Source organism: Triticum aestivum, chromosome 7A (assembly GCF_018294505.1).
Source record: "Triticum aestivum cultivar Chinese Spring chromosome 7A, IWGSC CS RefSeq v2.1, whole genome shotgun sequence".
Classification (NCBI taxonomy): domain Eukaryota; kingdom Viridiplantae; phylum Streptophyta; class Magnoliopsida; order Poales; family Poaceae; genus Triticum; species Triticum aestivum.
Genome location: NC_057812.1, coordinates 199,558,627 through 199,571,640, shown reverse-complemented (window position 1 = coordinate 199,571,640; position 13,014 = coordinate 199,558,627).

Below are 13,014 nucleotides of genomic sequence, written 5' to 3'. Positions count from 1 at the left end.
TCCTGAATAACGGAGGAAAGCTTTGTGTGCTACCAAATGTCACAACGTAACTGGGTGATTATAAAGGTGCTCTACAGGTGTCTCCGATGGTGTTCGTGGAGTTGGCATAGATCAAGAATAGGATTTGTCACTCCGATTGTCGGATAGGTATCTCTGGGCCCTCTCGGTAATGCACATCACTATAAGCCTTGCAAGCAATGTGACTAATGAGTTAGTTACGGGATGTTGCATTACAGAACGAGTAAAGAGACTTGTCGGTAACGAGATTGAACTAGGTATTGAGATACCGACGATCGAATTTTGGGCAAGTAACATACCGATGACAAAGGGAACAACGTATGTTGTTATGCGTTTTGACCGATAAAGAACTTCGTAGAATATGTAGGAACCAATATGAGCATCCAGGTTCCGCTATTGGTTATTGACCAGAGACATGTCTCGGTCATGTCTACATAGTTCTCGAACCCATAGGGTCCGCATGCTTAAAGTTCTGTGACGATCGGTATTATGAGTTTTTGTGTTTTGATGTACCGAAGATAGTTCAGAGTATCGGATATGATCACAGACATGACGAGGAGTCTCGGAATGGTCGAGATGTAAAGATCGATATATTGGATGACTATGTTCAGACACCGGAAGTGTTTCGGGAGGTTTCAGACATTTATCAGAGTACCGGGGGGTTACCGGAACCCCCCGGTGAGTATATTGGGCCTAATGGGTCTTAGTGGGAGAAGAGGAGGGGTGGCCAAGGGCAGCCGCGTGCCTCCTCCCCCTCTAGTCCGAATTGGACAAGGAGGGGGCGGGGCCCCCCTTTCCTTCTCTTCCTCTCTCCCTTTCTTCTCCTCTCCTACTCCAACTAGGAAAAGAGGGAGTCCTACTCCCGGTGGGACTAGGACTCCCCCCTTGGCGCGCCCTCATACTTGGCCGACCGCCTCCCCCTAGCTCCTTTATATACGGGGGCAGGGGGCACCCCATAGACACAACAATTGATCTATTGATCTCTTAGCCGTGTGCGGTGCCCCCTCCACCATAATCCACCTCGGTTATATCGTAGAGGTGCTTAGGCGAAGCCCTGCGTCGGTAGCTTCATCAATATCGTCACCACGCCGTCATGCTGAAGAAACTCTTCCCCGAGCTCTACTGGATCGTGAGTTCGCGGGACGTCACCGAGCTGAACGTGCGCTGAACGCGGAGATGCCGTACGTTTAGTGCTGAGGATCGGTCGATCGTGAAGACGTACAACTACATCAACCACGTTGTTATAACGCTTCCGCTTGACGGTCTACAAGGGTACGTGGACGACACTCTCCCCTCTCGTTGCTATTCATCACCATGATCTTGCGTGTACGTAGGTTTTTTTTTGGAAATTACTACGTTCCCCAACAGTGGCATCCGAGCCAGGTTTATGCGTAGATGTTATATGCACGAGTAGAACACAAGTGAGTTGTGGGCGATACAAGTCATACTGCTTACCAGCATGTCATACTTTGGTTCGGCGGTATTGTTGGATAAAGCGGCCCGGACCGACATTACGCGTACGCTTACGCGAGACTGGTTCTACCGACGTGCTTTGCACACAGGTGGCTGGCGGGTGTCAGTTTCTCCAACTTTAGTTGAACCGAGTGTGACTACGCCCGGTCCTTGAGAAGGTTAAAACAATACTAACTTGACGAACTATCGTTGTGGTTTTGATGCATAGGTAAGAATGGTTCTTGCTCAGCCCGTAGCAGCCACGTAAAACTTGCAACAACAAATTAGAGGACGTCTAACTTGTTTTTGCAGGGCATGTTGTGATGTGATATGGTCAAGACATGATGCTATATTTATTGTATGAGATGATCATGTTTTGTAACAGAGTTATCGGCAACTGGCAGGAGCCATATGGTTGTCGCTTTATTGTATGCAATGCAAATGCCCTGTAATTTCTTTACTTTATCACTAAGCGGTAGCGATAGTCGTAGAAGCAATAGATGGCGAGATGACAACGATGCTACAATGGAGATCAAGGTGTCGCACCGGTGATGATGGTGATCATGACAGTGCTTTCGAGATGGAGATCAAAGGCACAAGATTATGATGGCCATATCATATCACTTATATTTATTGCAGGTGATGTTTATCCTTTATGCATCTTATTCTATTTTGTTTGACGATAGCACTATAAGATGACCTCTCACTAAATTTCAAGGTAAAACTGTTCTCCCTGAGTATGCACCATTGTCAAAGTTCGTCGTGCCGAGACACCACGTGATGATCGGGTGTGATAAGCTCAACGTTCATCTACAATGGGTGTAAGACAATTTTACACACGCAAAATACTCGAGTTGAACTTGACGAGCCTAGCATGTGCAAATATGGCCTCGGAACACTAAGACCGAAAGGTCGAGCGTGAATCATATAGTAGATATGATCAACATAGTGATTTTCACCATTGAAAGCTACTCCATTTAACGTGACGATCGTTTATGATTTAGTTGATATGGATCACGTGATCACTTAGATGATTAGAGGGATGTCTATCTAAGTGGGAGTTCTTAAGTAATATGATTAATTGAACTTAAACATATCATGAACTTAGTACCTGATAATATTTTTTGCTTGTCTATGTTATTGTAGATAGATGGCCCGTGCTATTATTCCGGTGAATTTTAATGCATTCCTTGAGAAAGCAAAGTTTAAAGATGATGGTAGCAATTACACGGACTGGGTGTGTAACTTGAGGATTATCCTCATTGCTGCACAGAAGAATTACGTCCGGGAAGCACCGCTAGGTGCCAAACCCGCTGCAGGTGCAACGCCAGATGTTATGAACGTCTGGCAGAGCAAAGCTGATGACGACTCAATAGTTTAGTGTGCCATGCTTTACGGCTTAGAACTGGGACTTCAACGACATTTTGAATGTCATGGAGCATATGAGATGTTCCAGGAGTTGAAGTTAATATTTCAAGCAAATGTCCGGATTGAGAGATATGAAGTCTTCCATAAGTTCTACAGCTGCAAGATGGAGGAGAATAGTTCTATCAGTGAACATATACTCAGAATGTCTGGGTACCATAATCACTTGACTCAGCTGGGAGTTAATGTTCCGGTTGATAGTGTCATTGACAGAGTTCTTTAATCACTGCCACCAAGCTACAAGAGCTTCGTGATGAACTATAATATGCAAGGGATGGTAAGACGATTTCCGAGCTCTTCGCAATGCTAAAGGCTGCGGAGGTAGAAATCAAGAAGGAGCATCAAGTGTTGATGGTCAACAAGACCACCCGTTTCAAGGAAAAGGGTAAAGGGAAAAAGAAAGGGAACTTCAAGAAGAACGGCAAACAAGTTGCTGCTCAAGAGAAGAAACCCAAGTCTGGACCTAAGCCTGAGACTGAGTGCTTCTACTGCAAAGGGACTGGTCGCTGGAAGCAGAACTGCCCCAAGTATTTGGCGGATAAGAAGGATGACAAGGTGAACAAAGGTATATGTGATATACATGTTATTGATGTGTACCTTACTAGAGCTCGCAGTAGCACCTGGGTATTTGATACTGGTTCTGTTGCTAATATTTGCAACTCGAAACAAGGACTACATATTAAGGAAAGACTGGCTAAGGACGAGATGAAGATGCGCGTGGGAAATGGTTCCAAAATCGATGTGATCGCCGTCGGCACGCTACCTCTACATCTACCTTCGGGATTAGTTTTAGACCTAAATAATTGTTATTTGGTGCCAGCGTTAAGCATGAACATTATATTTGGATCTTGTTTGATGCGAGATGGTTATTCATTTAAATATGAGAATAATGGTTGTTCTATTTATATGAGTAACATCTTTTATGGTCATGCACCCTTGAAGAGTGGTCTATTTGTATTGAATCTCGATAGTAGTGATACACATATTCATAATGTTGAAGCCAAAAGATGTAGAGTTTATAATGATAGTGCAACTTATTTGTGGCACTGCCGTTTGGGTCATATTGGTGTAAAGCGCATGAAGAAACTCCATACTGATGGACTTCTGGAATCACTTGATTATGAATCACTTGGTAATTGTGAACCATGCCTCATGGGCAAGATGACTAAAACATTGTTCTCCGGAACAATGGAGTGAGCAACAGATTTGTTGGAAATCATACATAATGATGTATGTGGTCCAATGAATATTGAAGCTCGCGGCGGGTATCATTATTTTCTCACCTTCACAGATGATTTGAGCAGATATGGGTATATCTACTTAATGAAATTTCTTCGCTTTTTCGCCAACAAATCTGAATTATCTTGAAAAATAGAAGGATAGATAAAATTCCAATGGCCATTGGACATGATTCGATCCGATGTTGAATAATCAAGAATTTCCCTATCTTTTTTTACCATAAGTATTCATTTGATCTTGATCCTTGTGGAGTGAAAAAGACGCTATACTGGATCTGCACATACTTACATAAGTCTGAAACATTTGAAAAGTTCAAAGAATTTCAAAGTGAAGTGGAAAATCATCGTAACAAGAAAATAATTTTTATACGATCTGATCGTGGAGGAGAATATTTGAGTTACGAGTTTGGTCTACATTTGAAACAATATGGAATAGCTTCGCAACTCACGCCACCCGGAACACCACATCGTAATGGTGTGTCCGAACGTTGTAATCGTACTTTACTAGATATGGTGCGATCTATGATGTCTCTTACTGATTTACCACTATCGTTTTGGGGTTATGCTTTAGAACGGCTGCATTCACGTTGAATAGGGCACCATCGAAATCTGTTGAGATGACGCCTTATGAACTGTGGTTTGGCAAGAAACCAAAGTTGCCGTTTCTTAAAGTTTGGGGCTGCGATGCTTATGAGAAAAAGCTTCAACCTGATAAGCTCGAACCCAAATAGGAGAAATGTGTCTTCATAGGAGACTGTCGGGTACACCTTCTATCACATATCCGAAGGCAAGACATTTGTTGCTAAGAATGGATCCTTTCTAGAGAAGGAGTTTCTCTCGAAAGAAGTGAGTGGGAGGAAAGTAGAACTTGATGAGGTAACTGCTTATTGGAGAGTAGTTCATCACAGAAACCGGTTCTTGTGACACCTACACCAATTAGTGAGGAAGCTAATGATGATGATCATGAAACTTCATATCAAGTTACCACTGAACCTCGTAGGTCAACCAGAGTAACATCCGAACCAAAGTGGTACGCTAATCCTGTTCTGGAGGTCATGTTACTTAACCATGACGAGTCTACGAATTATGAGGAAGCGATGATGAGCCCAGATTCCGCAAAAATGGCTTGAAGCCATGAAATCTGAGATGGGATCCATGTATGAGAACAAAGTATGGACTTTGGTTGACTTGCCTGATGATCGGCAAGCCATCGAGAATAAATGGATCTACAAGAAGAAGACTAACACTAACGGTAACATTACTGTCTACAAAGCTTGACTTGTCGCAAAAGGTTTTCGACAAGTTCAAGGAGTTGACTACGATGAGACCTTCTCACCCGTAGCGATGCTTAAGTCCATCCGAATCATGTTAGCAATTGCCGCATTTTATGATTATGAAATTTGGCAAATGGATGTAAAGACTGCATTCCTGAATGGATTTCTAGAAGAAGAGTTGTATATGATGCAACCTGAAGGTTTTATTGATCCAAAGGATACTAACAAAGTGTGCAAGCTCCAGCGATCCATTTATGGACTGGTGCAAGCCTCTCGGAGTTGGAATAAATGTTTTGATAGTGTTATCAAAGCATATAGTTTTATACAGACTTTTGGAGAAGCCTGTATTTATAAGAAAGTGAGTGGGAGCTCTATAGAATTTCTAATATTATATGTAGATGACATATTGTTGATTGGAAATGATATAGAATTTTTGGATAGCATAAAAGGATACTTGAATAAGAATTTTTCAATGAAAGACCTCGATGAAGCTGCTTATATATTGGGCATCAAGATCTATAGAGATAGATCGAGGCGCTTAATTGGACTTTCACAATGGATCAAGCTAAGAAAGGGTTCTTGCCTGTGTTACAAGGTGTGAAATTGAGTAAGACTCAATGCCTGACCACTGCAGAAGATGGAGAGAAAATGAAAAGTTTTCCCTATGCTTCAGCCATAGGCTCTATCATGTATGAAATGTTGTGTACCAGACCTGATGTGTGCCTTGCTATTAGTTTAGCAGGGAGGTACCAAAGTAATCCAGGAGTGGATCACTAGACAGCGGTCAAGAACATCCTGAAGTACCTAAAGATGACTAAGGATATGTTTCTCGTTTATGGAGGTGACAAAGAGCTCGTCATAAATGGTTATGTCGATGCAAGCTTTGACACTGATCTGGACGATTCTAAATCGCAAACTGGATACGTGTTTATATTGAACGGTGGAGCTGTCAGTTGGTGCAGTTCTAAACAAAGCGTCGTGGTAGGATCTACGTATGAAGTGGAATACATAGCTGCTTCGGAAGCAGCAAATGAAGGAGTCTGGATGAAGGAGTTCATATACGATCTAGTTGTCATACCTAGTGCATTAGGTCCAATGAAAATATTTTGTGACAATACTGGTGCAATTGCCTTGGCAAAGGAATCCAAATTTCACAAGAGAACCAAGCATATCAAGAGATGCTTTAATTCCATCCGGCATCAAGTCCAGGTGGGATACATAGAGATTTGCAAGATACATACAGATCTGAATGTTGCAGACCCGTTGACTAAGCCTCTTCCGCGAGCAAAACATGATCAACACCAAGACTCCATGGGTGTTAGAATCACTACTGTGTAATCTAGATTATTGACTCTAGTGCAAGTGGGAGACTGAAGGAATATGCCCTAGAGGCAATAATAAAGTTATTATTTATTTCCTCATATCATGATAAATGTTTATTATTCATGCTAGAATTGTATTAACCGGAAACATAATACATGTGTGAATACATAGACAAACATAGTGTCACTAGTATGCCTCTACTTGATTAGCTCGTTGATCAAAGATGGTTGATTTTCCTAGCCATAGAAATGAGTTGTCATTTGATCAACGGGATCACATCATTAGGAGAATGATGTGATTGACTTGACCCATTTCGTTAGCTTAGCACTTGATCGTTTAAGTTTAGTGCTATTGCTTTCTTCATGACTTATACATGTTCCTATGACTATGAGATGATGCAACTCCCAAATACCAGAGGAACGCTTTGTGTGCTACCAAACGTCACAATGTAACTGGGTGATTATAAAGGTGCTCTATAGGTGTCTCCGATGGTGTTCGTGGAGTTGGCATAGATCAAGAATAGGATTTGTCACTCCGATTGTCGGAGAGGTATCTCTGGGCCCTCTCGGTAATGCACATCACTATAAGACTTGCAAGAAATGTGACTAATAAGTTAGTTACGGGATGTTGCATTATGGAACGAGTAAAGAGACTTGCCGGTAATGAGATTGAACTAGGTATTGAGATACCGACGATCGAATCTCGGGCAAGTAACATACCGATGACAAAGGGAACAACGTATGTTGTTATGCGGTTTGACTGATAAAGATCTTCATAGAATATGTAGGAACCAATATGAACATCTAGGTTCCGCTATTGGTTATTGACCGGAGACATGTCTTGGTCATGTCTACATAGTTCTCGAACCCGTAGGGTCCGCACGCTTAAAGTTCTGTGACGATCGGTATTACGAGTTTTTGTGTTTTGATGTACCAAAGGTAGTTTGGAGTCCCGGATATGATCACGGAGATAATGAGGAGTCTCAAAATGGTTGAGACGTAAAGATTGATATATTTGATGACTATGTTCAGACACTGGAAGTGTTTCGGGTGGTTTCGGCCATTTACCGGTGTACCGGGGGGTTACCGGAACCCCTCGGGGAGTATATTGGGCCTAATGGGCCTCAGTGGGAGAAGAGGAGGGGCGGCCAAGGGCATCCGCGCCCCCATCCCCCTCTAGTCCGAATTGGACAAGGAGCCGGGGCATGATACGTCTCCGTCGTATCTACTTTTCCAAACACTTTTGCCCTTGTTTTGGACTCTAACTTGCATGATTTGAATGGAACTAACCCGGACTGACGCTGTTTTCAGCAGAATTGCCATGGTGTTATTTATGTGCAGAAACAAAAGTTCCCGGAATGACCTGAAACTCCACGAAAATTATTTTTGGAAATAATAAAAAATACTGGCAAAGAATCAAGGCCAGGGGGCCCACACCCTAGCCACGAGGGTGGGGGCGCGCCTGCCCCCTGGAGCTCCACCGACCTCAACTCCAACTCCATATATTCGTGTTCGGGGAGAGAAAAATAGGGGAGAAGGATTCATCGCGTTTTACGATACGGAGCCGCCACCAAGCCCTAAACTCTCTTGGGAGGGCTAATCTGGAGTCCGTTCGGGGCTCCAGAGAGGGGAATCCGTCGCCGTCGTCATCATCAACCATCCTCCATCACCAATTTCATGATGCTCACCGCCGTGCGTGAGTAATTCCATCATAGGCTTGCTGGACGGTGATGGGTTGGATGAGATTTATCGTGTAATCGAGTTAGTTTTGCTAGGGTTTGATCCCTAGTATCCACTATGTTCTGAGATTGATGTTGCTATGACTTTGCTATGCTTAATGCTTGTCATTAGGGCCCGAGTGCCATGATTTCAGATCTGAACCTATTATGTTTTCATGAGTATATGTGAATTCTTCATCCTATCTTGCAAGTCTATAGTCACCTACTATGTGTTGTGATCCGGCAACCCCGAAGTGACAATAATCGGGACCACTCCTGGTGATGACCATAGTTTGAGGAGTTCATGTATTCACTATGTGTTAATGCTTTGGTCCGGTACTCTATTAAAAGGAGGCCTTAATATCCCTTAGTTTCCACTGAGGACCCCGCTTCCACGGGAGGGTAGGACAAAAGATGTCATGCAAGTTCTTTTCCATAAGCACTTATGACTATATTCGGAATACATGCCTACATTACATTGATGAATTGGAGCTAGTTCTGTGTCACCCTAGGTTATGACTGTTACATGATGGACCACATCCGGCATAATTCTCTATCACCGATCCATTGCCTATGAGCTTTCCATATATTGTTCTTCGCTTATTTACTTTTCCGTTGCTATTGTTACGATCACTACAAAACACCAAAAATATTACTTTTGCTATCGTTACCTTTTGCTACTGATACCACTACTATCATATTACTCTAATACAAAACACTTTGCTACATATACTAAGTTTCCAGGTGTGGTTGAATTGACAACTCAGCTGCTAATACTTGAGAATACTAGATGATACCCCACGCGTTGCTGCGGGAATTTATAGCACTACACATAGATAAAATTTGTAATGAAAATTAGTGTATGAGAACCTTTAATTGAATTTGCATACTTTTTTAACCTTTATGGAATGATATGATTAGCCAGATGCCGAAGAAAATTCAAGACAATTTGTGTACTACCATAGTATCTCTCCACATTTCCTTAATTGGAATGCATCCCTAACACGAAATAGAATAATTTGATAGTCTATTAGAAGTGCATCAGAGTAAAAAAACAAAGAAATTTCATCTTAATTCGTGAGTCTTCAGATGTAATGCACCCAAATGGGTATTAGGTTGCAACATGTCCACCATGATCCACTTTTGAGAGAATAACCAAAGGTGTCCAAAATGGCATAGGTCCTAAGTAGGACAACAATTTTTTTTTGAAACGGAGTAGGACAGCATATACACTCTATTTTGTCACACCTTTTTCATTAGTCTGCTAGCTATTGATACGTCTCCAACGTATCTATAATTTTTGATTGCTCCATGATATATTATCTTCTGTTTTGGACATTATTGGGCTTTATTATCCACTTTTACATTATTTTTGGGACTAACCTATTAACCGGAGGCCCAACCCAGAATTCCTGTTTTTTGCCTATTTCAGTGTTTCGCAGAAAAAGAATATCAAATGGAGTCCAAATGGAATGAAACCTCCGGGAACGTGATTTTCGGAATGAACATGATCCAGGAGAGTTGGACCCTACGTCAAGCAACCAACAGGGAAGCCACGAGGTAGGGGGCACGCCTACCCCCCCAGGCGCGCCCTCCACCCTCGTGGGCCCCCTGTTGCTCCACGATGTACTCCTTCCTCCTATATATACCTACGTACCCCAAACGGTCAGATATGGAGCAAAAACCCTAATTCCACCGCCATAAATTTCTATATCCACGAGATCCCATCTTGGGGCCTGTTCCGGAGCTCCGCCGGAGGGGGCATCGATCACAGAGGGCTTGTCCATCAACACCATAGCCCTTCCGATGAAGTGTGAGTAGTTTACCTCAGACCTTTGGGTCCATAGTTATTAGCTAGATGGCTTCTTCACTCTTTTTGGATCTCAATACAATGTTCTCTCCCTCTCTCGTGGAGATCTATTCGATGTAGTCTTCTTTTGCGGTGTGTTTGTTGAGACTGATGAATTGTGGGTTTATGATCAAGTTTATCTATGAAAAATATTTGGATTTTCTGAATTCCTTTATGTATGATTGGTTATCTTTGCAACTCTCTTTGAATTATCAGTTTGGTTTGGCCTAATAGATTGATCTTTCTTGCAATGGGAGAAGTGCTTAGCTTTGGGTTCAATCTTGCGGTGTCCTTTCCCAGTGACAGTAGGGGCAGCAAAGCACATATTGTATTGTTGCCATCAAGGATAACAAGATGGTTTTTTATCATATTGCATGAATTTATGCCTCTACATCATGTCATCTTGCTTAAAGTGTTACTCTGTTCTTATGAACTTAATACTCTAGATGCATGCTGGATAGCGGTCGATGTGTGGAGTAATAGTAGTAGATGCAAGCAGGAGTCGGCCTACTTGTCTCGGACGTGATGCCTATATACATGATCATACCTAGATATTCTCATAACCATGCTCAATTTTGTCAATTGCTCAATAGTAATTCGTTCACCCACCGTAAAATACTTATGCTCTTGGGAGAAGCCACTAGTGAAACCTATGGCCCCCGGGTCTATCTTCCATCATATTAATATTCCAACACTTAGTTATTTTCATTGCCTTTTATTTTACTTTGCATCCTTATCATAAAAATACCAAAAATATTATCTTATCATATCTATCAGATCTCACTCTCATAAGTGACCGTGTAGGGATTGACAACCGCTTATCGCATTGGTTGTGAGGATTTATTTGTTTTTTGTAGGTGCGAGGGACTCGCGCGTAGGCTCCTACTGGATTGATACCTTGGTTCTCAAAAACTAAGGGAAATACTTACGCTACTTTGCTGCATCACCATTTACTCTTCAAGGGAAAACCAACGCAATTCTCAAGAGGTAGCAAGAAGGATTTCTGGCGCCATTGCCGGGGAGGTCTACGCAAAAGTCAACATACCAAGTACCCATCACAAACCCTTATCTCCCGCATTACATTATTTGCCATTTGCCTCTCGTTTTCCTCTCCCCCACTTCACCCTTTCCATTTTATTCGCCCTCTCCCTCTCTATCCCCCCTCTCTTTATCTATTTGCCTCTTTTTTTGCCCGTTCCTCGTTTGCTTGTGTGTTGGATTGCTTGCTTGTCACGATGGCTCAAGATAACACTAAATTGTGTGACTTTACCAATACCAACAACAGTTATTTTATTAGCACTCCGATTGCTCCTCTTACCGATGCTGAATCTTGTGAAATTAATGCTGCCTTGCTGAATCTTGTCATGAAAGATCCGTTTTCCGGCCTTCCTAGTGAAGTTGCCGCTACCCATCTAAATAGCTTCATTGATTTGTGTGATATGCAAAAGAAGAAAGATGTGGATAATGATATTGTTAAATTGAAGCTATTTCCTTTTTTGCTTAGAGATCGTGCTAAAGCTTGGTTTTCGTCTTTGCCTAAAAATAGTATTGATTCTTGGAATAAGTGCAAATATGTTTTTATCTCTAAGTATTTTCCTCCCGCTAAGATCATCTCTCTTAGAAACGATATTATGAATTTTAAGAAACTTGATCATGGACATGTTGCACAAGCTTGGGAGAGGATGAAATTAATGATACGTAATTGCCAACACATGGTTTGAATTTGTGGATGATTATACAAAATATTTATGCCGGATTGAATTTTGCTTCTAGAAATCTTTTAGATTCGGCTGCGGGAGGCACTTTTATGGAAATCACTTTAGGAGAAGCTACTAAACTCCTAGATAATATTATGGTTAATTATTCTCAATGGCACACTAAAAGATCTACTAATAAAAAAGTGCATGCGATAGAAGAAATTAATGTTTTGAGTGGAAAGTTGGATGAACTTATGAAGTTATTTGCTACTAAGAGTGTTTCTTCTGATCCTAATGATATGCCTTTGTCTACTTCGATTGAGAATAATAATGAATCTATGGATGTGAATTTTGTTGGTAGGAATAATTTTGGTAACAACACGTATAGAGGAAACTTTAATCCTAGGCCGTATCCTAGTAATTCCTCTAATAATTATGGTAATTCCTACAACAATTCTTATGGAAATTATAATAAGATGCCCTCTGATTTTGAATCTAATATTAAAGAATTTATTACTTTGCAAAAGAATTTCAATGCTTTGATTGAAGAAAAAATGCTTAAGATTGATGAGTTGGATAGGAACGTTGATAGAATTTCTCTTGATGTTGATTCCTTGAAACTTAGATCTATTCCACCTAAGCATGATATCAATGAGTCTCTCAAAGCCATGAGAAATTCCATTGATGAGTGCAAAGAAAGAACCGCTAGGATGCGTGCTAAGAAAGATTCCTTTATAAGAGCATGTTCTTCTAGTTTCCATGATAATAAAGATGAAGATCTAAAAGTTATTGATGTGTCCCCTATTAAATCTTTGTTTTGCAATATGAATCTTGATAATAATGGGACTGAATATGATCCACCTTTACCTAGACGGCGTTCCAAAAATTCGGAGTCTTTAGATCTTGATGCTAAAATTGTTAAAAGTGGGATTGAAGAAGTCAAAACTTTAAATATTAATGAACCCACTATTTTGGATTTCAAGGAATTTAATTATGATAGATGCTCTTTCATAGATTGTAT